The sequence below is a fragment of the Crotalus tigris genome, unplaced genomic scaffold (genome assembly GCF_016545835.1).
Source record: "Crotalus tigris isolate CLP2741 ecotype Arizona unplaced genomic scaffold, ASM1654583v1 scf7180000018938.1368258, whole genome shotgun sequence".
Lineage (NCBI taxonomy): Eukaryota > Metazoa > Chordata > Lepidosauria > Squamata > Viperidae > Crotalus > Crotalus tigris.
Genome location: NW_024097283.1, coordinates 393,517 through 418,198, shown reverse-complemented (window position 1 = coordinate 418,198; position 24,682 = coordinate 393,517). Strand labels below are relative to the sequence as shown.

The 24,682-nt window shown below is 38.0% G+C and overlaps 1 protein-coding gene across 3 annotated transcripts in view; it reads right to left on the bottom strand.

Moving 5' to 3' along the window:
- Positions 1-23,582, bottom strand: part of CUNH1orf21 (chromosome unknown C1orf21 homolog) — a 156,322-nt gene extending 132,740 nt beyond the window's left edge. Inside the window, exon 1 of one of the 3 annotated variants that reach the window (XM_039357618.1) lies at positions 23,519-23,582. The gene's annotated coding sequence lies outside the window, so the exon portion shown is untranslated. The other 2 variants (XM_039357617.1, XM_039357619.1) reach the window with 2 other exon arrangements.
- Between the last annotated feature and the right edge of the window lie 1,100 nt (positions 23,583-24,682).

The window sequence follows — 24,682 nt, the reverse complement described above, 5'->3', positions numbered from 1 at the left end:
TAGAATTATAAATCATTATATTGCTGGGCACAAAGCAGAGACAGTGATTGGAACTGTAAACTAGCATATTTAGAGGGCAAGAGGATGAAAAAAGTTGTCTTAAACTAATTTTAAATTTAACTCAAGCTCAAAAGCTGCAAGGTGCCATAATTTAAAATCTGATCTTGTAAGAATACATAAAAGACCGTGTTCTTCCTTTAACAATTCCTGTATTCCAGTTAAATCATTCTTAAGCCCCTAGCGTAACTTACAGTATTATTAAGATCATGAATGTTGGCAAGGTAAGTAGATAAAAAAAAATTCTCTGAAAGAAAACTTAGTTTTTGATCCCAATGAGCTTTGACTGACGTAGCCAGAAACAAAACAATGGTAATTCTCAGTTGAAAAAAGTACGGTATTGTTTGTATGCAGTACTGGCTGTTATGAAAGGCAGGCAACATTTTGTAGCTAGAGAAACCTATTCTTGTTTATTTCCAGACCCAATTCCAACACATTAAAGAATTATAATACTGGCTCCATCCTTACACACACCAATGGAATGGCATTTTAATACTCAATGTATTGTTGTGAATTAAACTTTAAAAATATAGATGAAAAGAAATAGAGAAATATGACTTATACAATAAGGAGAATTCTTATTTTTGAAAGTTGTGGGTTTGGGGAATCTACAGCTATATAGGTAGTCCTCAACTTATAATAGTTCACTTAGTGATGATTCAAAGTTATAATGGCATTGAAAAAAGTGACTTATGACCATTTTTCACACTTATGACCACTGCAGCATCCCCATGGTCATGTGATTTACATTCAGATGCTTGACAACTCACATTTATGACGGTTGCACTGTCCCAGTGTCATGTGATCACCTTTTGCAACCTTCTGATAAGCAAAGTCAATGGGAAAATCAGATTCACTTAATAACTAATTTACTAATTTAACGACTGCAGTGATTAACTTAATAAATGTGGCAAGAAAAGTTATAAAATAGAGCAAAACTCACTTAACATATTTCTCACTTAGTGACATAAATTTTGGGCTCAATTGTGTTTGTAAGTTGAGGACTACATGTACTTTAAATTGTTGTTGTCCGTAATAGCAAGTTGTAGCCACTGTGAGAAAATGTTACCCATAAAGAAATGTGGGAAGAAGGAAACTTCATTTTTTTCTCATTTGCTTCCAAAATCTTAACAATATTAAGAAATTCTGCTGAACAACAAAAGCCATAAAATAGGAATTAGGGAAATATCCATTCTTGATCAGCAACATCAAAAGCTAATACTATATTTAGATTCCTCAAGACTACAACTTTTGTGAGCCCAATCCACACAAGGGTGGCTGTAATCTAACATTTGTAATTATTCAAACAGCTCAAGATAACTGAGAAAACAACTCAATCTCTATTTAAGATTTTTTTTAAACCTAGTTTCAAAGACTACTATTCTGTCATAAACAGATTTTTACCATTGTCATATTCACAGTGCATACAACTTCTGAAAACCTGCATCACCATCTCCACCACTCAAAAAAAAAAAAAAAAAACCTGTAGGAAGAAAGTTGTGTGAGAATTATACATATCAAAGGTGGGCAATTAAATTTCCCACGCGGTCACATGAAAAACTGGGACTGTGGTGGAGGGCCACTACCACTGCTCTCTATAACCTCATATCCCTCACCACCCCCTGCCCATGGAAGATGCCACAGGCCAGACAAGGGCAGCTGAAGGGCTGGAAAATGCCCAGGTCTGATATATATGCTCTTGATACCTCAGTTCAGTTCTTCAAATCAAAATCTCCGTTTTCTAACATATACAGCATCTCAAACAAAAGAAAATCCACTAGTCTCTTTTCTCCTCTAAATCTAAATGTCCAGTTCATCTTGAGGGAAAAATTTGACTCTTTGAATTGCATAGAAAAAAAAAGATTTCATAGATATGTAGAAAGAGAAATTTGTTCCAATGAAAAATATTTAAATTATTTATTATGAAAGTAAAAAAATCTGCTTGTCATGAATTCATGTGACCTTTGGTTTTTTTCATAAAACCAGGGCATAATCTATTGTATGGTTTATACTATACAGTACTATACTGCATTTACTTGAACTTGTACCTATACTTTATTATGCAGTATATTATATACTATTATAGCATATATAGCACAGTACCTGTAGTAGCAACATTTGAACCACCACTAATAGTTTTTAATAACAATGGGAGAAAATAAGACCCTTTAAGAAAGGGAAAAACAAATTTTTCCATTAAAAGTTATGGAAATATATCAGAATACTTCATTAAAACTAATTCAACTATTACAGCAGCATTAAAATCCATAATGAAAATCACAACTTTTCAAAACATTGCTTCTGGCTATTAATGATATTCAGTCTTCATATATGCTTATCAGACAGCCTTCCTCAGTCTGGTATCCAATGATTATGCAAACTGAGAATTATAACACTGTAGAACCAATACCTTTGAATGCACCAAGTCTGGACCCAGTGAGAACTATTTAATATAAAATGACATAAGGCTGTTTATTTTAAAAAATGAATTCTGAATTTTAAAGTGTTTCCTGAGTTACTTTGGATCAAGCATGCAAGCTAAGTAATATGCACAATGCCAGAATATGTATGTTTAAAAATCAATTAACTCAAATTCTGGGTTGCCCACAAATACCTCTCTTGGTAGTTATTGGGATTTCTGCTGTGCCTGACCTTAATTTTCTATCTTTTTTTTTTAATTAAACAAGGGAAGTTGGTAGGCTGCAAATCAGAGCATCAACTTTAAACATTTTATGTACAAGCATTCTTCTACTTCCTACATTGCCCACACTGACATTCTTTAAAAATATTGAATAATTCTCCAGAAAACAAGTACTGAGTGATAGTCTGACTTCTAACAAACTTTTTTATAAGTAGCTGCATCCATCATGGCAGCTATTTTGTGAATAGGATGAAACCCTCATGATGGCTTTTAAACTTGCTTTAAAAAAATCCAAATGTATCTACTCATCCCACAAGGCTTTCTATCTCTAATATGTAAACATATAAAGATGCCACATTTTTAAGAAAATCTCACAATGGAATCCACAGAAAGGAAACAATGTACTCAGGAAACTATAACTAAAGTAAATAATGGTTTAGAGCAGGCATGTCAAACTGCCCGTCCGCAAGCCGGATGCGTCATGCTGAAACCGCGCCCACCCCATTGCCGGCAATGGGGAAAAAGTTACAATACGTCGCATGACGTCACGTGACATCGTGAGTTTGACATGCCTGGTTTAGAGCATTCAAAAGATCCAGCTATATACAGCTTCTGGACTTTTTGCAGAGTCGTCCCAAAAAAACGATAGCAGCAGTTGCAAATCATGGTATCCACATGGAACATGCATGATATTGCAGTTTTACTCCTAAATAAATTTAACATTAAGAAAAAAGTTAATCTCAATCCAAGCCTACAAAGAGGAAGAAACCATGATCCCGTTCATGTGTACAGCATGGGCCCAATCATACCCACCATGACTATCTTTTAAAAGATCATCCTTACTTAAGCATGGCAGGTGACTGCAGGCATCATTCATTGTTTTGCATTGCCTGAATCCAGTAATTATGACTAATTTATACTTCTGTTTTCTATGGACCCAGGTAATTGGATTAATTCATTAAACCATGGCTCAATTAACCATGGGTAAGTGTATTGTATAAATATAAGAAATTATTCCATAATGAATGAGAGAGATGCAAAATTAAATCATAATAACGTGGAGTGTACTTTATTGTTTGGACAGGAAACATTAAAAATGAGACTATAATAATCAGTGGAGCTGCTTAACTGTAATACAAAACTGCAAATATTTTGATACATAACCAAGGGACTGAGAATATCCTCTAAAACTATTATAGAATTCAGTTTAGATTTTTCACAAAGTTGATAACCATTTAAGTAAAAAAAATATGTAAATGCTTTATTTCTTCTGTTCCTGTGATATATGTGAAAGGTTAGCCTAATCATTACAGCCTTAATATTTTTAAAAAATTGTATTATAAAGGTTATGCTGCTAGAATTAATAAATTAATATCAAGGGTCTTCACATCTTATCCTTGTATAGTCTACAGACTATTTTAAAAAGGCAAGAATATTAAAAATCTTCATGTACAATGAAGTGGATTTTCAGTAACTTAGAAATTTTTATCATATAATGAACACAAAATTTCCTAATTAAAGAGAAATTGAATGTAAACTAGCACAAAGACATTCTTGACAGTTCCATGAAAGATACATTGTGTGGAAACACACAAATTATGAGCAGTAACATTCATTATTTAACATACAGTACAAATCAACATACTGTATTTTATGGATTGAAACATCAGAAGAAACAGAAACATTAGAGTTTCTGACATAAGTAAATTTCTAAAGAATTCAGTAATTAATTATTTTCATTGTGGTGCCAAAATTAAAACAAATATATTAATTGGCAGAATTAATTTTTAAATATAAATTTCACAGGAAAAAAGTAGTGAAATCTGGCAACCAAACAGGGAAATTCTTCAAAATAAAAATTACTCAAGAATTTGGTCCTCTGCATGCTAGCATCCTCCTTAAAAGATACAAAGGAGGGAATCTGGCTAGAACCAAGTTAATAAACAGACATAAAAGGTTTATACCTGATTAATAAATATAATAAATATAAAAACTAAAGGAGGTTTATAGAGTTGTTATTAACTTTGATCCTAATGACTAAATTACATTTTCTGTTTCCCTACTAATTCAAATGGCAACAAATGAAATGAAGCTAAGCACTCTTTTGAACTGCAAACAATATTGTCACCTGAATTCTTAAAAAGGGAATAGAAGCTATTACTTTCCTAGTAAGCACTACTTTCATTAATACCTAACTTGAACTTCAAAATGCCTGAAGAACAGTGTAAAATGGACTGGGGATATACGGAATATTTTTTAAAACACCTCATTTCCTATATTACTATACTTTCAGAACCAGAAGAATAAATTAAGAAAATGCCTCCAAAATTGACTGTAATTGTAGTAAAGTTTGAGCTAACCTAATCTCAAATTACATCAAACATTACTATTGTGAACTGAGCAGAATCAGATTCAGTTCCAGCTACAAGCACATGATTTTGGACCAGTCACTGTCTCTCAACACAAATGATCTTACAGAGCTATTGCGGAGAAAAATTGGCCGATATCAAAAGGAATGTATAAAAATAAGTACTTTCAACAAGCAGGACTAGGAGGATACAATATTGCTATTAGTGTTTGATGGCATAGCCGCAACAGGGTCAAAATGTTCTTTACAATCATCAAAATGACAGCTCACCCTACAGAGATTTGAAAAAGGATCATTTCTATATACAAAATGATTCCAGGAAAATTTAGCAAAATATAGCTTCAAGTAATAGAAAAGGAATTGCTCTTTGTGCAACCTAACCATTAAGGCATGAAACTGTAGAAATTAGAGATTGTGCTGAATGCGGGAACTTGTTATTTGTTCACGCAGAAGAATAAATTTTCAGATAAATTTTGCGATTTATATAGAAACTCGTAATTTGTAAGAATTATATTCTATTATTTCCAAAGAAAACTAAGAATGGAAAGTTAATCCTGAATTAAAATAAAGCAGCTAAGTAGTTATTTCCCCTTCCTCACAAAAAGAAAAATACCCTAAAATATGAACAAAACGTAACATATTATGTGTACCGGTACACTTAAAATTTCACCTTTTTTTACACTACAGTTTTCATTTTCTCAAGCCAGCAAAGCAATCAACAGATGTTGTATAGGGTAGTACCTACAAAACCTTCTCTTGAAATAAACAACAACAAAAAAAACAGCAAAATTACCAAAAACTCCAGAAAAATACAAATCATCAGTCAAAAATCACTGAGTTTCAGATTATACACAAAATATGTCTTAAATATGATTGACAAGAAGTTAAAAAATATTCTGATCAAAATGTTATTTCAACCACTGAAATACATCTGACCCAACTAAGACAATCATCAATAAACTGGGTTAACGTATTATGATAAATCATGACTTATTTTCCCAATACAATTGGATGGGTTTTTAAATGGTCTACAGGCAAATTTATTGCTAGGAGATCCCCATTGATGTTAACAGGCCATGTTGTGATAGGAGCCATTCTCTTAATGAGGAGTTCTCCATCTTTCATCACTATGTAAGAAACATAATATATTCTCAATATTTTAAATGAGTCCATTCATTTATGATTATGGGCCCCTGCTTCAACTCATTCCTCTTGCCACTTGATTTGTATTTCTTTCTTCCGACTATCAGTCACTACCCTGAAGTCCCTCTTAGCATACTCACAGGTTCTTCTACCATAAAAAATTATTTGTTAAAAAATTAAAGATAACATAATACCGTAACCAACAGAAACTAATACAGAATAAAAAGGAGGGAGGGAGAGAAGCTTCTGATTTCCTTTGCAACAAATACAAGTATGATTACAAAGTTATTTTACTCTGTAATTACAAAAAAGCTAATTTTTTCTATTTTTCATTTTTTTCTAAAGATCAAAATCACAAAGCATAAGTGCATTTTTTTCTGTTTTATGCAGAAAGTCTCTAAAGATTTTCCAGTAAGCCATAAATTGTAGATATTGTCTTTTCTCTAGTCAAACAAATTAATTTAGTCATCTCTGCAAGAAGTCCTCATTGGTACTTTTACAATCTGCCTCTTAGTCTTCAGCAAGATACTACCCTAGCCTATTGACAGAGTACCATTTTGGTTTCTTAAAAACGAGCACTCAAAAAACTGCTTTGATTATTTTTGTATTATTGGCAACATCAGACTATGCTAATCTGTTTTGTCTACATTGTGATCATCTTGTTCTTAATATTTTTCAAATAATTGATGTGGATGTCAGAATCCAATCATATTTCATCTTTAATTATCAAATATAGAAACTCCCAATTCTGCCTTCTTTGGATTCTGCCATAAAAGGGAGAGAAGGGGGAGAACAAAGGGGCTTTATGGCCCTCACTTCCTTCAGTACACTTCAAAGAGCTGAATGCTGAATGTGTGTTTATTGTAACATCAAAGCATTAGCACTAGAGAACCTTATCATAACAAAGCAGGGTACTTGCCTTTCATGTAGTTACCTGAAGTCTCCATTCAGACGGAAGAAAGAAGAAAGGGGGTGGAATTGTGATACTTGAAACTATCACTGGAAGGGGGGTTGATTGGGTGGGACTACTGGGGAACCCCTTAAAACCTTGAATGGAAGAGCTTGAACCCCAAGTCCTGTCTAGCATGCCTGCAACCATTTTCTCTTAATAAAGGATTCCTGTTGGAAGAATTATTCCAAGAGTTCTGTCTTCTTAAGATGCAAAGTGGGGTGGGTCCTTACATTAGACAGGACTTGCAAAATTAATCCACCTGGAAGGAAGACCCTTGCCGGGGGATTTTGCAAAAATTTACCATGTCAGACAATGGAGCAAGAGAGGGGGAAAACTCCCTGGAAAGAGAGCCGCTGACCCAGTTGGAACCTTGCCAGATGTTGGGATCCGAGAGGCCAGATTCCTCAGGAGAAGAAGTGGTGGAGACACAGGACCACAAGCCTCGCTGGTCGATGGGCGTTGGAAAGAAAAGTGAGTGGGGAAAGGAATCAAGAAAGGTGACCCTGAGACGGGGGACCAAGCAACCAGAATGGAAGCAGGAGATGGAGAAATCCCTGCACGCAAGTGAAGAGGGAGGAAGCTGGGCACCGTACTCAGACTGGATCCTAGAGAAAGCTATTGACCTGATGAAGAGAACTCTCAGCTCCCTAGGAGAGGAGAATACTGAACCCTACGGCCGCCCCAGTTCCTGGAGCCGCAAAGGGAGAGACACCGAGGGGGACATGGAACCTGCAACCCCAGGGACATCTACTGATCCAGGAGCTCCCACCCCCTACCGGACCACAGATGGCAATCTGGACGGAAGGCACTACCACCCACAACAGAGGCACCGATCCATTCCAAGACGTCCACCGTTGGAAGTGAAATTCAAAGGGGAGCCAACACGCTTGGGGTTTTTCCTAACCCAAGTCCTCAGCTACATGGAGGAATATGGGCAGGATATTCCCAGCGACAAAGCCCGCATCCGGATCGTGCAATCTGCCCTGGATGGACCAGCTGCGGATTGGGTAGTGAACTTGCATGACTCCAATGCCCCAGAACTCAGTAACTTCAACCGTTTCATGTCCTCTTTGAGAAGACGATTTGAAGACCCCCTGGCTGATCGCAAAGCCCGTGAAAGAATAACAACGATGAGGCAAGGCAAACGCCCAGTGGCTGAGTATACACAAGAATTCCGGGCCATTGCCAGCAAACTGAATTGGCCAGAAGACATCCTCCTTGGCCATTTCAAAGACGGACTAAACTATGATCTATATGATGCTTGCCTGCCCCGAGGGGACCCACATCGACTTGAGGAATGGTACGTCTTGGCAGAGGAAGCAGAGATCGACATATTGAAGAGGCACCGCCGAGGAAAACAATGGAGCCGCCCCCCGCCTGAGCTGACACACCAACCGGTGAAATCATCGGATACAGCCAAGAAGCAAATGGGATGTTTCAAGTGCGGAAGAGAAGGGCATCGAGCTGTAGAATGCCGCTCAAAGGCCCCCCAGCACAACCCAGACAGATCCCCAATCAACAAACCCGGAAAGTATTCAGCTAAGCCAAAAGAAACGGCCATGAGAATGATGGAAATTGCAGAAACCCCCACCTCTGCTCACCAAGGGGAAAGGACTCCAGCCTACACCACAGGGCCGGTGGATGCCTCAGATGACAGCTCGGAGGGCGAACCCCTGGTAAGTGGATGCATCACACCCATCTTCAAAACAGTGACTATATTAATCCCCCCCATGCCCGAAGCTGTGAAGGTGAAAGCCTTAATAGACTCTGGCTGTACCCGCTGCCTCATTAGCCCAACACTAGTGGGGAATCTGGGCATCCCATCCAGGAGACTGGAACAACCAATCTCATTTGGCCAGCTAGATGGATCCATAGCAGGGGGGGTGCCAGCTACCCTAGCCACTTTGCCAATACATCTCTCCCTGGGCAACCATGAAGAGGACTTAACGTTTGTGGTGACCCCAGGTATGGAATGTCCAATGATTCTAGGGATGGAATGGTTGAAAAAATGGAACCCCTGGGTAAATTGGAGGATGACAGAAATCAAATTCCCGAAGGGGGACCCTATGGACTTAAAACCCCAAGGGAGGCTACCAGAATCAAGAATAGAAAAAGCATCCCATAGGAGAGGAAAAAGGATTAACAGAAATACCAGAGGAATATAGGGACCTTGCTGAAGTCTTCAGTGAGGAGAGGGCGAATGAGCTTCCCCCCCACCTACCCACAGACTGTACCATTGAATTCAAGCCTGGGGCAAAACTCCCGAAACCCAGATTATACTCCATGAGCCCAAAGGAGAAGGAGGAAATGGAAAGATTTATAAAAAAAAACCTGGAGAGAGGTTTCATTGAGCCAGCCAAGCCTAAAGTGGCTGCCCCGGTCCTTTTTAGAGAGAAGAAGAATGGCTCTTTACGTTTATGCGTGGATTATAGGGCCCTGAATACAATCAGTGAAAGCAACCTATACCCGCTGCCCCTCATGAAAGACATGCTGTCACACCTATCGAAAGGGAAAATTTTTTCTAAACTAGACTTAAGGGAAGCTTACTATCGAGTGAGAATCAAGGAAGGGTACGAATGGAAGACTGCATTTAACTGCCCCATGGGGTGCTATCAATTCAAAGTCTTGCCATTTGGATTACAAGGGGGCCCTGCAGTCTTTATGCAATTAATCAATGACGTTCTAAGGGAGCACCTGTTTAAGGGGGTCCTTGTTTACTTGGACGACATTCTTATCTTTACCGAAACAAAAGAAGAACACGTCAAACTTGTCAGAGCGTTTTTAAAGAAGCTGCGAGCCGCTCACCTATATGCCAAACTCTCAAAATGCGAATTCCACCAGGAAAGGATAGACTACCTAGGCTATCGCATATCCCCACAGGGCATTGAAATGGACCCAGAGAAGGTCAAAGCAGTACTAAATTGGGCACCACCCCACACAAGAAAGCAACTACAAAGTTTCCTGGGCTTTGCAAACTTTTACCGCCAATTCATCCCCTCATTTGCCCAGATAGCCTTGCCCCTCACTAACTTACTAAAAACGAAGGGAGCATCCTCAGTAAAACCTAGCCAGCCACTAACATGGACAATGGAGTGCCAAGCAGCATTTGAGAGACTAAAGAGACTTTTTTCTGCCGAACCAATACTAAGGCACCCAGAAATGGACAAGCCCTTCGTAATACAGGCAGATGCAAGTGATGTGGCAGTGGGGGCTGTGCTATTACAAGAAAATGATGATGCAGTATTGCAACCCTGTGCATATACATCCAAGAAACTCATGGAAACAGAACAGCGCTGGCCCGTATGGGAGAAGGAGGCTTATGGGATACGTTGGGCATTACTCACGTGGCGACAGTTCCTGGAAGGCAACAAAATCCTCTTCCAGGTGTGGACAGATCACAAAAATTTAGAAGCCCTGAAAACGTCCAGGAAACTCAATCCCAAACAAGCCCGCTGGTCTCAGTATTTTCACCAGTTCCAGTTTAAGCTCAAACATTTACCAGGGAGAAAGAACTTCCTGGCAGATGCTCTATCTCGCATGCCTCAATATAACAGCGCACGCACCACAGACTCTAGACCAATAATGGCAGAGTCACAACTGGCAGCACCAGTAACCACAAGAACCCAAGCCAAATTAAAACCACAACTGGACAGCCAAACTGGGATTGAATTCAGAAAAAGCTTGGAAACAGATGAATGGTTCCAGAAAAACAAAAATGTGTGCACAATGAGAGACGGGTTGCCTTGGGTAGGGGAAAAGTTATATATACCAACAACTCAAAGAGTAACTTTCATGCACCTTTGCCATGACACAAAATCAGCAGGGCATTTTGGATTTGTAAAAACTTTACATTTAATTAAACGGCAATTTTGGTGGCCATCCATGAAAAAGGACATTGAAAGTTATATAGCCAGTTGTCCAAAATGTGCCACGGCAAAGAGGTTGCAAGGGAAAGTGCCAGGACTATTGCAAACAGTGGCAAGTCCCTCAGCCCCCTGGAGAGAAATAGCCATGGATTTTATAGTGGAATTGCCAGAAAGCAATGGGAATACTGTGGTCTGGACGGTCACGGACTTGTTTTCCAAACAGGTGCACTTTATCCCTTGCCAAAAGATTCCCACTGCAAAAGCCTTAGCAAAACTTTTCATCCAACACATTTACAGATTGCATGGGGCACCCCAACGCATCATCTCTGACAGGGAGGTGCAATTTACGTCTGCATTTTGGAAGGAATTTTTATCCCTCTTAGGAACCACTCAGGGACTGACATCTAGCCACCACCCTCAAGGAAATGGGGGGGCTGAAAAAATGAACTCCGTACTTAAGCAATATTTAAGATGTTTTCTTAGTTTCCAGCAGACCGAGTGGGCGGACTTACTCCCTTTTGCAGAAGTTGCCTACAATAATGCAGTCCACTCCAGCACAGGTTACACTCCTTTTCAAATAGCCACCGGTCAAAGTTTCAACCCCATGCCAGAATTAACCCCAAACGAACCAACGATCCCCTCGCTGAAAGAATGGATGGAGAAATTACAAAACACCTGGCCAATAGTCAGAAAAGCACTAGATGAAGCTAGGCAGGCATATAAAACACAAGCCGATAAAAAAAGGGTTGAGCCTACACCATTCATTATAGGAGAAATGGTGTACTTATCTACAAAATACCTAAAGTCCCTACAGCCCTGTAAAAAACTTGGACCAAAATATATAGGACCTTTTCCAATTAAAAGAATCATAAATCCAGTAACAGTAGAATTAGAATTACCCAAAAATCTCAGGCAAATACACCCAATTTTTCATTGCAGCTTGCTGAAAAGAGAGCATCAGTCACCTCTACGGCCAAAAATCCCCCCCCACCACCTCCAATCATGGTGGAGGGTGAACAACACTTCGAAATAAAGGAAGTCCTTGACTCTAGGAGATATCATGGAGCAACTCAGTACCTAGTTGCCTGGAAACACCTCCCTCCCTCACAAAATGAGTGGGTCCATAAACGTCATGTCAGAGCCCCGAAGCTATTGAAGAAGTTTCACACAGAGTATCCTAACAAGCCTAACTAAATTTTATACTTGTGTTTTCTTTCAGGTGGATCTCTCTTATTTTTAAGAGGGGCCGGATGTCAGAATCCAATCATATTTCATCTTTAATTATCAAATATAGAAACTCCCAATTCTGCCTTCTTTGGATTCTGCCATAAAAGGGAGAAAAGGGGGAGAACAAAGGGGCTTTATGGCCCTCACTTCCTTCAGTACACTTCAAAGAGCTGAATGCTGAATGTGTGTTTATTGTAACATCAAAGCATTAGCACTAGAGAACCTTATCATAACAAAGCAGGATACTTGCCTTTCATGTAGTTACCTGAAGTCTCCATTCAGACGGAAGAAAGAAGAAAGGGGGTGGAATTGTGATACTTGAAACTATCACTGGAAGGGGGGTTGATTGGGTGGGACTACTGGGGAACCCCTTAAAACCTTGAATGGAAGAGCTTGAACCCCAAGTCCTGTCTAGCATGCCTGCAACCATTTTCTCTTAATAAAGGATTCCTGTTGGAAGAATTATTCCAAGAGTTCTGTCTTCTTAAGATGCAAAGTGGGGTGGGTCCTTACAGTGCATTTAGAAGTATTTTAAAAGTATTTACTTGCCCTGAAGCAGGTTCATTTATATCCCCATCTCACAGAGATAACTCCATATACAGAGTTACCATACATTTTCTCTTATAGGTGTGAATAGAGCTAAATCAAGAATTAGTGAAATTATCTATATCCAGCTGCTAAGGGTTCTTTTAAACATACTTTAGAGGTTAGCTATTGCTGTAGATAATCTCTCGTATCAAAAATTGAATAATCTCACTAATATGAACATTGTCTCCATTCTCAATTATAATGTATTGTTTTTAAATTTTGCTTAAATTTTAATTACAAACTTTGTTTCTATGCAAAATTCTCCTTCAAGTTCATAGTATAAAACAAGAACCTGTAGGCTTAGTTAGCAAAACAGGAGAAGCATTTATGTAGCTACAGCAATATTTGAACAATCTGTCTTCAAAATGATATTATAGACATAAGGAAAATGTTGGACTTTAATGCAATCTTGGTTTATTATCAAGTTAATTACCTTGATAACTGTAATAAAACATAATCTGATGTTTGATATATTTGGATATAGTTTAACAATACTTCTTGGAATATTGTGTTGTTCAGAACTACACTGAAAAGTCTTATATGCATCATTATCTTTGTCTCTAAATCTATCCTAATAACATCCATTTGAAATAGTCTGGTTTTTCTTATAGATAAATTTAGCATCTTTAAGAAGGGGGCTAGCCACTAAGAAATTCACCAATTTGCTAGTTAGGTTACTTTAATCAGAAATTGAGAATATCACACTGGAAAAACAAGAATTTGTTTTTTAACTGATTTTGGATTCCTACAATTAACACCTAATTGGATATGTTCTGAAATTCAAGTTACAGAAGGAATATATAAAATTACTCTTTGGAGAAAAGAATGTCATTAAAAAAAAATCCAGGTTGGTTCACTTTTCCTATGAACTATGCCATTCTGGGACATTTCAGTGATAAACTGCACTGACCAGGACACCACAAGCTGCTTCCCATGTGGAGCATTTAATTTTGAAAATAGCCAATCCATCCTTAGAGAATCCAGAGAGAGAATGTATCACTGTGGAATGCTTCAGAAAATTCTATTCCTGAATCGATGAGCTTTCCTTAATTACAAGTATCTGCTATTCAGAAAAATCAGTACTATACTGTATATTGCTAGGGAAAAATTCTAAACAGAAATTTATTAGGTGAATTTATTAGATGTCCGTATTCTTGTTCTATATAATTTTCCTCTTTGAAAATAAAGTTCTGTTTTATTTCATTCCTCTTCTTTGAAATAAGTTGAATATATGGCTAAGTTGCAGCAGATTAGATTTAAATGTGTTTCTGTTTGTTTTGTGAAACTCAACTGTGTTGACCAGATCATCACTTAAGTTATAACATGGTTTATGTGAGTATAACATGCTATGAGAATACAAGAATTGTGGTTTTTTTAAAAACCCACTTTTACAGTTAATTAAATCTGTGAGTTTCTTTTAAAAAGTTCTCATGCTTAGGACTTCACAGTAACTAAGCTTTTCACTATAATGTGTTAAGTTATCTTTCACTTTATACACAAACACACACACACACATATATTCATCAATGAAGTCTGATATATTGAAAAGCTTACTAATGAAATATACCCATCCACTGCATATGAATATTTACCAGCATTTACCAGCTGTGTTCCTTTTATAGAACTGAAGGCATTTCAAACAAGCCATATCACCTTTGATCATTTTTTCTTGAATGGAACCACTCAACTCAACAGCCAAATGCTGTGATCTACTCATGAGGAGCAACTCTTCAGAGTGCAGGCGGGTGATCTCATGATCTCTCCTTTTTCCAGAGAAACTTTGCTGGCCAGAAGTTACCATTTGACCTCCAATCTCCACTGCAATGATGTCCCTTCTCCTTCAGGGACAACTAATTTGCCATGAATTCCCCCTCCCCCAAGTTCCCCCTTAGATCAGAAATTAATCTGGCTAATGAACACATTTGCCTGCTCTGCTCCCAAATTCTCGTGTTTTTTTTAAGGGTTCTGTAACTGTTCCATTAATAGCTTAGTAATATAAACCATTGCTGCAGGGATCAGATAAACTATGAGCGAATGGCAGTAATCCCCAAAGTGTGTGTCAGGACAAAGTAGTGTGTTCCTGCAGGCCTTGCAGCAAGGGAAAAACGAAACATAATACATATGGCCTGCAAGTAAAAAAAAAAAGCTACCTTAAAGTTAAGGTTAAAAGATTGTGCCAAAGAATAGATTAGAATCAAGATCTCCCTCAATTTATATTTCTAGCCAATGCGATAAAGTCACTCATCAAACTTCATTTATCTATATCTTCACTACTACTGAGCAATGTTTCTATGGACAAGAAGTCTTTTCACTAGCTGAAACTCTACCAAATTTCATTTTTAGAAACTGTCACAATAACTGCCACTTTGGTTCTACATAATGCAATTGTTTGAACTAACCACAATGGTCTGGTTTTCACACAGTACCACATCATAATAGATGCCTCTGCATCTCTAGTTGAACCACCTTATTAACTTATTAAGAATGAGCTAGAGACCACTCTCTTTTCAGCTCCTCCCTTAAAGTTTTACCTTATGAAGAAGTGGTCCTTATTATATTTCTCAGCCTCAGCTCCACTTAAGACTGCAGATAGTCCTAAATTTAAGATATGCAGGCAAATTTTCTATTCCCAAATGTTCAGGTTCTACCTCATGAGAGAAACAAGGGCTGTAAATTTACAAAGACCTAAACATTTGACAGTAAAAATCCTAAGACTTGTAATCATTAAAGCAGAAATTGACAATACAGTATCCACAGAGACAAGACATCTATAACACCAAAATAGGACAAAATTTATTTGTAAATTTAGAATATATTTTCATTGTCTTTGAATTTTAATATATAGTTTGCATTACATAAAGACTAAAAACATATCTAAAGCTGCAGGTCAAAAACAGCACAAAACCAATGAAATTCCTCTTCGATAAAGTCTATACAGGTAGTCCTCAACTTACAACAGTTCATTTAGTGACCACTGAAAGTTACAACAGCACTGAAAAATGTGACTTATGATCATTTTTCACAATTAGACCATTGCAGCATCCCCATGGTCACGTGTTCAAAATTTGGATGCTTCATGACTAGTTCAGATTTATGACAGTTGCAGTTTCCTGGGGTCATGTGTTCACCTTTTGCGACTTCTGACAAGCAAAGTCAATGGGGAAGCCAGATTCACTTAACAACTGTGTTACTAACTTAACAACTGCAGTGATTCACTTAACAACTGTGGCAAGAAAGGTTGTAAATGGGGCAAAACTCACTTAAACAAATGTCTCACTTAATAACATAAAGTTTGGGTCCAATTGTGATCATAAGCCGAGGACTACCTATATACTGTTTTCGATTTGAAGATACTCTGATGAGTTTTTGCGGGATCTCAAGATTATAAGGAACAGCTTCGAGCACTATTGTTTCATGAAAAAAATGCCACTTTTAATGATATATTTTACTTCAAACATTAAACTTACATTCAACTGCATGTATACAATGTTACTACCTTTATTTATTTACCAATAGAATGATTTGTAACAGTATATCTGAATATATAAACCACAGTAGATCTAAAGCAATAGGAAACAAAAATGTAGTCTCATAAACAATCTGTTCATTAGTTTAACACCAGCTTGAACAGCACACTTGTTTCCACCAGTTTGTGCTAGATACAATAGATATATTTTATCCTAGAGTTTCGTATAATTTTGAGACCATGACACCCCAAATTCTTAACCATTTCGGCTACTGGCTAAACATTATCCTCAGATGATCATTCAGAATGTATTTTCTGCAAAGTGAGATTTATTAAACTACATTTGAGAAATAAGTGAATGTAGAAGTTTTAACTCCCATTACAACAATTTGTGTAAGGTTTATTTGTTGGCGCCTGAGGCATTCTTTCTAACTATAAAGAAATCGGCTTTTGAAAATACAATAGTCTCAAGAAACGTAAAGAAATATATATTATGTTTATTACTTCAAAAATGCTTTGGACTATGATTAAGAATTAGGAATCTCTCTCCAACCCTATATTCACCTCAGGTTAGAAGACAAATCATGGCAGTATTTTTTTTTTTATTTTTCATTAATTGTAAAGGGATTACTTGGGATTCTAAGTGACCTCTCATTCAGGCACTGTTGAGACCTGCATAACTACCTATATGGCATATGGCAAACATACATGCATGAAAAAGAAAACAAATTTTGCTGCAGTGTTGAATATAAATTCCATTTATTTTTCATTTTCTTCCTCCTTTTTATGATTCTGAATGATAATATGAAAGTGGTTCCAGGGATATGTCTGGCTGAAATATACAGATATTCAACATAGAACCCTGGTTCTATTTGGAGGCCAGCTTCTAGAGCAGGGGTGTCAAACTGCCGGCCTGCAGGCCGGACGCGTCATCCCAAAACCATGCCCACCCCATTGCCAGCAATGGAGAAAAGGCTCCGATACGTCGCGCAACGTCACGTGACGTTGTGAGTTGACATGCCTGTTCTAGAGCTTCAGTTATAATTAGCTATAGCCTGTGCATTAGATTATATGTAACATAAATAAAAATAAAAATAACAATTGATGTTTCTTAACAATAACATACTGTAAATTAAAATGCAAACTGACATTTCTTACTCAATTATTCTATACTACAAGTAGTCCTTGACTTATGACCACAATTAAGCTCAAAATTTCCATTACTAAGCAAGACAGTTGTTAAGTGAGTTGTGCCCCATTTTATGACTTCCCACAGTTGGTAAGTGAATCACTATAGCTGTTAAGTGAATCATGAAGTCGTTAAGCAAATCTGGCTTCCCCCATTGACTTTGCTTGTTGGAAGCCAGCTGGGAAGATTACAAATGGTGATCACATGACCCCAGGATGCTGCAACTGTCACAGATACATCCTGGTTGCCCAGCAACCAAATTTTGATCACATGACCATGAAGATGCTACAAAGGTCATAAAGTGTGAAAAACAGTCATAAGTCACTTTTTTTCAGGGCTGTAATAATTTTGAACTGCCACTAAACAAATTATTGTAAGTCAAGGACTACCTGTATTTGAGATTCCAAAACGAAGATCACCCTTTCAATGATATATTATCTATTTGCATTTAAAGAATGAGCAGAATATTATCATAATCACTCCAGCAGGCTGATGGGAAAGGAACTAATGAGGACTTTAAAACGTTGATAGTATGCTAAGCAGAACAAGTCATACTACTTTTTCTTAAGAGGAAGATTATATTTTTCTCAGACTTGTTCATGCATCTCTCATATATCCCTGCATCTCCATTTTCTAGGTACAATAATTATGGAAGTTGTTCAACAGTCCTCTTATAGGTGTATTTATTTTGTTACTTCTTATTATTGTATGTATATCCTGTCTTTCTTCTGAAACAAAAGGCAGCACTAATTTTATCTCATCAAAATAGCTCTTTTTAGAAGGAAAAATAATGCTTGACCAAGTCATCAAAGTAGGATTTGAATTGGGCCTTCTAAGACCCAGTTCAACATTTTAATTATTGTATCACATTGGTTCTCTTAAAAGTACACACCTCCAGTCAAGAGAAATAAGATTCTTCAACAGCATAAGCAACTTTCTACTATTTCTAGAATATAGTCCAACACTTCAGATGTATAGGACAATAAAATATAGTCACAGATAATTTAGTCTGATCCCCCTTTTCAATGGAAAAAAGTGTCTCCGATAGAAGTTACTTATTTGTGTGTCCACCTAATCCAAATATTGTAGAATTATACAAAGATGAAAACCAAACCCATAAACATTTTGATATAAATTATACTCTTTATCTGAATCAAAGATAGAAAAGTTTAATTAAAAAGAAGCAAGAGCTCATTTCCATCCTTTCACAATTTCTTTCTGTAGTTCACAGGGCTAGAAAACAAACACATGCAAAATACTGTCACATGCATATGCTATAGAAAGAGACATAGACCAATTCATTATGTCAGACATAATTGCCCCAAAGGAAGCAGTTAGGAAGATACACACATACAGCAGTGAACCCAAGATCCTCTGTGGTCTGCGATTGTGTAAGAAGTCACTCTTTATCTATTCATGTTGCTTGCTGTGAGGGCAACTATAACCCCTAAAGTAAAAGCACAATATAAATATAACAGAATTAAGGATATGTATAGGGATAACTCAGTTCCGTCTAAAAACAGCCATTCAGTATGCAAATCATAAACCACTAGCCACAGATAGGGATGTTCCTCAGTCATAACTGAAACAGGGAAACTTCCTTAAATGGCACATCTACTTTGCTCAACTATACCCCCAGCCACTGTATCATGTAGCACAGCCGTGCCAGGAAACATAGGTTATTGTTGTTGTTATGTTTTTAGCAAACCTATACTGAATAAAGCAACTGCAACCGAAAAATGTAACAGCTCAGAGAGCACTGTTGGCATAGCAACAGACAGGCCCACCATAGTGTTATTTTTACCCCAGACCTCCACACCCATACTTAAAAAGTCCATTTTCTAAACTCAATAGCAAGATATTTCTTCACTTCTATGTTGCTTACTAACTCCAGGATCAGTACTATGACCCTAGCTCTAGCAAGTATCACTGCATGACAAGCATTTTATCACAATAGAAGCCTCTTGCACCAAATCTTAGAACTATAGAATAAAATATGCAGATATCATTCTCTTCAAACCATCACCAAGTGTTAGTCAAAAACAATTATTATACAAAGCACTTTCTGAATGATAAAATATTTCTCACTTGCCCTGAAAACCATGCTGTAAACCAATCATGAGTAAATGACAAAAATCGTCAATTTTCACATCATGTTTCAGTCTATTCCCCAACTTTTCCAAATGCATGCATACATAAACCCATATACACAACTATATTGGTCAAATAAGATAGAAATAAATGCCTAAAAAGTTGTAAGACCGTATATGGAAATCAGAGCAGAAAAAAAAATAAGGGAGGAAACAGAAATATGAACATTAGAATTGCAGTGATGTGAAAGACTGAAGTTCATTTAAAAAATATTTCTTTTGGACAAAAGCATCACCTTCTATCTATCAATCTTGAAGAATATTTAATGTTGTAAGATGGAACTATGCACAGATGTTGTCTACTAACACCCAGTCCCAAAGCCTGATGCAAGATAGAAAGTGAAAAATGGCTTTCAGCCGCCAAACATTATTGCACAACAAAACACACACCCTGCTGTTCTTTGCTGCTGCTATAACATAAGCTATCAAAAAAAAAAAAAAGAACATGACAGAGTTTCAACATACATTACCAAATTGAGAAAAGATGTCATAATTCTTGGGTCTTGTCATTCTGAAGACTATTGTACAGGTATTAGCAACGTATCTGCAAACCAGAATTTTGAACAATCCCAGTGCTTAAATCTTTTTCCCTGCCAACACTACCATGCAGACAGAATTTCTGACAGTTCTTCCATGTCTTTAAATTTTGCAAATAATTAATCAGAATTAAAAAAAAATTTCCTGAGGCGTACACTGACAAAATGAAGATCCTAAAAAATATATCAGCTTTCTGTTATAATTAAAATTGTGATGCCATTAAATGTTTTTAAGATATCAAAATAGAATCATCTACAGACTCAGACCTAACAGCCAGTAATGAGAAGACAAAAATTAAGTGCAAGTTCAGTAAATTGCTAGTTTGAATCCCTTTTCTACATCATGCTATTACATTTGGTATGCTAATATGGTTCAATTAAGGATTAGGGCTCCCTTGTTACACTGAGGCATCTAGTAACTTACTTACAATGTTTCGGTGTTAATAAAACTAGTCTTGTTTTTCTTATATTAAAATATGATTATATATTTTCAGAAGACTAAAAACAAATTTCATATCAACTTGTCTATATGACTAAGAATCATTCCCTAGACAATCAGGCAAGACAGTATCAACTAAATAATCTGACATCATTTTTTTACCAACTCAGAATATTAAGAGACATATGTATGGATTTAATCAAAATATTTAAATAGAAACCAATGAAATTAATGTGTAAATAAATCTGCCCATTCAAATGGATACTATGAATGATTATATATTACAGGGAAATAACATTTACAGAAAATGTCAACTATTAAAATTTCTCAGCATTAGGATAAGTGTCTATGAAAGTTTGTAAAAAAACCTCTTCCCTTCTGGAGAGGATTTTAAAAAAGATAAATCAACATGTGTTGGGAAAATTTTGTCATAGTATTTCAGCTTCAAGAACTGAGGAGAAGGGGCTACATCAGATAAACTAATTCCTTTCGAATTCTAAGTGGTCTCCTGCAAATAGAAACTCTTCTCAGCACCAAATGAATAGAACAGCAGTGCATTTGAAATCATCTGTCAGACAAATTGAACAGTCTGACTGCAGTCTTGAAACTGTAGGGCAGAGCTTTCCAACCTTGACAACTGTGTGGACTTCAACTCCCAGAATTCCCTAGCCATTTCGATTCACGCCTTTGAATACTGAGCATGCAATGGACAAACTCAACCCACCATTCCAGAATTATTCTTCACTGGCATATATAAGCAGCAAACAGCAGCTTTCAATCACAAACAGGAAAATTCATAGCAGTATAAATCTCACAAAAAAAAAACTTAGTGCAAGAATGGCTCTCTAATGCAATTGATATTTCTAAAAAGACAACTGAGCCAATGAATGGCAAATAAATAAATAAATAGCTCTTTCAAGTTTGCAATACTGTAACCCCCCCCCCCAAATTACTGACACTCCTAAAGAAATGAAGCATCTATGCACTAATTGGAGAGACTGTAGGGAAACACCTATGTTACTACTATTCAAACTAAATGCAGCTTTGAAAACAAACAGGAAGCCCTCCACTGGCTTCTTTGGGAAGAAGTATAAAACTGCAAAGTGTGTACACACACACATACATATATATACACATTTATACACACAGAGAGAGACACATACATACATATATATCCATCATCATGCAAGGGAAAGCAGAGTCTGACACCTACAGTTAAGTCAGCAATAATATAAATACTGCCTTTCTTATAGGCATTGCATGTTGAAATGCATTTTCTTTTAAACCGGAGAGGATAACAGCAGTATTTTAAGATGAGAATTTTTCTTTAAAAAAAAAAAAAGAATTCCAAAAGGGAACTTTATTATTATTGGTTAACTTATATAAGCGAAAGGCAAAAGCAATAGGTAAATTTCAGATAGTCCTTCAAACAACTGCCAGCAGCTACATGACTGGAATATTCCAATTAAGTCTGGCTCCCAGTTTAGCACTAAGAAGTATTTTTGACTGAATTCCTCTATGGGAAACAACATGCATACAAAAATAACCAACAGAGACATTCATCTATTTTTTTTTTCTTCTTCTCCAGAATAATTGGAAACGAACAAAATGAGAAATCGGATTATTTTCCCTAATCAACCAAACCATTGCTTGTCACCTAGCAGAAGGCATTCGTGATACCGTAGCAGAGCAGTTCGAAAATACTAAAACAAACAAACAAACAAAAAGATCAACATTAAATGGGAAAGAGAGGGAGAGAGGGAGGGAGAGACAGAGAGAGAGAGAAGAAAGACGGAGCCAAAATCCTGGAGGGCCTAATCACCTGCCAACCCATATAAACAAACCCCCGTATCGTGAAAGATGCTCGCCCTTGGCAACTTGCTCGAGGGGATGCTTGGGTGCCTTTGCTCAGCGCCAAGCTCTTCTGGGTCGCAGCTTACGCCAACGTCCAAAGTGCGAATACCGGGCCTCCCAAGGACTGGAAAAGGCAAAAGCGGCATCGCTTTCCTTCCAACGCCAGCAGATCCCCATTTCTCTTCCTTCCACGCTCAGGCTCAGACGAGTCTTTTTGACGGGCGCGAGTTTACATGCACAAGAGGGGCAATCCGAGAGATTTCGAGGCTGTGTGTGTGTATATATACATATACATATACATATACATATACATATACATATACATATACATATACATATACATATACATATATATATATATATATATATATATATATATATATATATACATACACTCACCTTAGGAGCTCCACTGCCGAATGGCCTGGCCGCCCGCCCCGACGGCCGTGCTTGCAAGAAGCGCCTTCTGTGTTTCAGGTCCCGGGTGACGGCGCAGCTTGCTAGTTTACGGGCTGCTCCGGCTGCTTCTCGGGCGGCCGGGGGCGGGGGGGAGGAGAAGGTCGCGTGCTGCAGCCTGTCCGCGCGAGGACCGACGAGGCAGCAGGGAGAGAGCAAGCGCGAGGGGCTGGCGGGCTGGGGAGAGAGTGAGCGAGCTGGCAGGCGGCGGTAGCAGCAGCAGCAGCAGCCTAGGCAAACAGGCGGGCGCTGGGCGGCCTCTCCGGGGAGTCGGAGGCGGGACCGAAGCGAGGAAGGGGCGGGACGCGCAGCAAAGGCTCTGGAAAGGGAGAAAGAGGAACTCGGCCGGGAAGAAATAAATGGAAAACGAGAAGGACGTGGGAGCAGCGAGGCGCGTTACAGCCCGCTCTTCTCTTACACATGTCCTACTGATCCCTCTCAGCTTTCCGAAGCGAAACTCCTCCCTCCGGCCCAAGGTGCCCACGCAAAAAGCATCCTTCCTTTTTTTTTCCAGCCGCTTGACAGAATTGCAGAACGGGATGGGGGGGGGGTGAACGATGATAGGAGAAACAGCTGGCTAGCACACCTGGCTCCGCTCAGAAGCTCGCAGAAGGAGAGACCCCGCCTCGCTTCAATTACGCGCTGCGCCGACAGAGGCGTCAAAATGAAGCGGTAGAAGCCTGAGCTGTTTGGCTGGGCTGGGCCACTTTTGGTGGCAAACGTGGGGGTGGGAAGGGGAAATATCGTGCCTGAGTGGGGGTTTATCTAGAAAAGTTACTGCAAAAGAGGAACGATCCCGAACGTTTTCTATCGCTGCATTCTTTATTCTGCTCTGGAAAAATTTCATTCGGTGTCCTGTGTCAAAACAGGAGTAGAATAATTCCCATTGCATTCTAGAATGGTACAGTCCAGCGTTGTTCCACCTCTTGGTACCCAGTCCCAAGTCTAGACTGAACAAAATTTAGATGTTCTACTTTAGACAATGGTCCATATGCTGGACCAATGAAGCCTTCCTACCTCTTAGCCTCTCAATATTCAGCTTTCTGCAGATAAAACAGTGGCACGTGTGTGTGTGGGGGGGGTTTCTTTTTCCTTCTCTTCAAGTGTTTTACGTTCAGGGACCTTTTTAAAACTAGTGCTATTCAGAAATGATATCACTCATTGTACTGTTACATGGTAAAATTTGTTTTGGCACCATAAGCATTGTACTCTGCTGTATGCAAAGATGTGGTCTAATATTTTCCACAAGTCCTGGTGCTCCTGGAAAGATACAAATCTATTCACCACAAGGGAAAACTCTGGTGTGTGGCACCACTTTGCAGTTCTATTTATTGTATTTTATCTTACTCTTATTTCAGGGAGAGTAGAATAATCTATGAGGTTCTCTCTCACACAAAGTATCTCATAACAGTCTTGTGTAGTAGATTACACTGAGCAAGAATGGCTTGCCAGAAGTCTGGATGTCTCTGGTGGCAATCACTACATTACAACGGCTTTTTTCATCTTACCAAAAATCATAATCCTCATTTTCAAATCCCCAGACGTGATGGATATCTACTCCAGCTTCCTTGTTGGCTAATAATTTGTTGGCTACAAAACTGTCCATATTGGAATGGATTATTGAATATACATAAGTCTTGAGTCAGTTTCAGGTCTTTAGAATCAAGAAAATTGATTCTGTAAAAGATTCATCTGAACCCCTCTGCCATACACTCTTCTCATTGCATCCTATGTGGTATAATATCTTTAG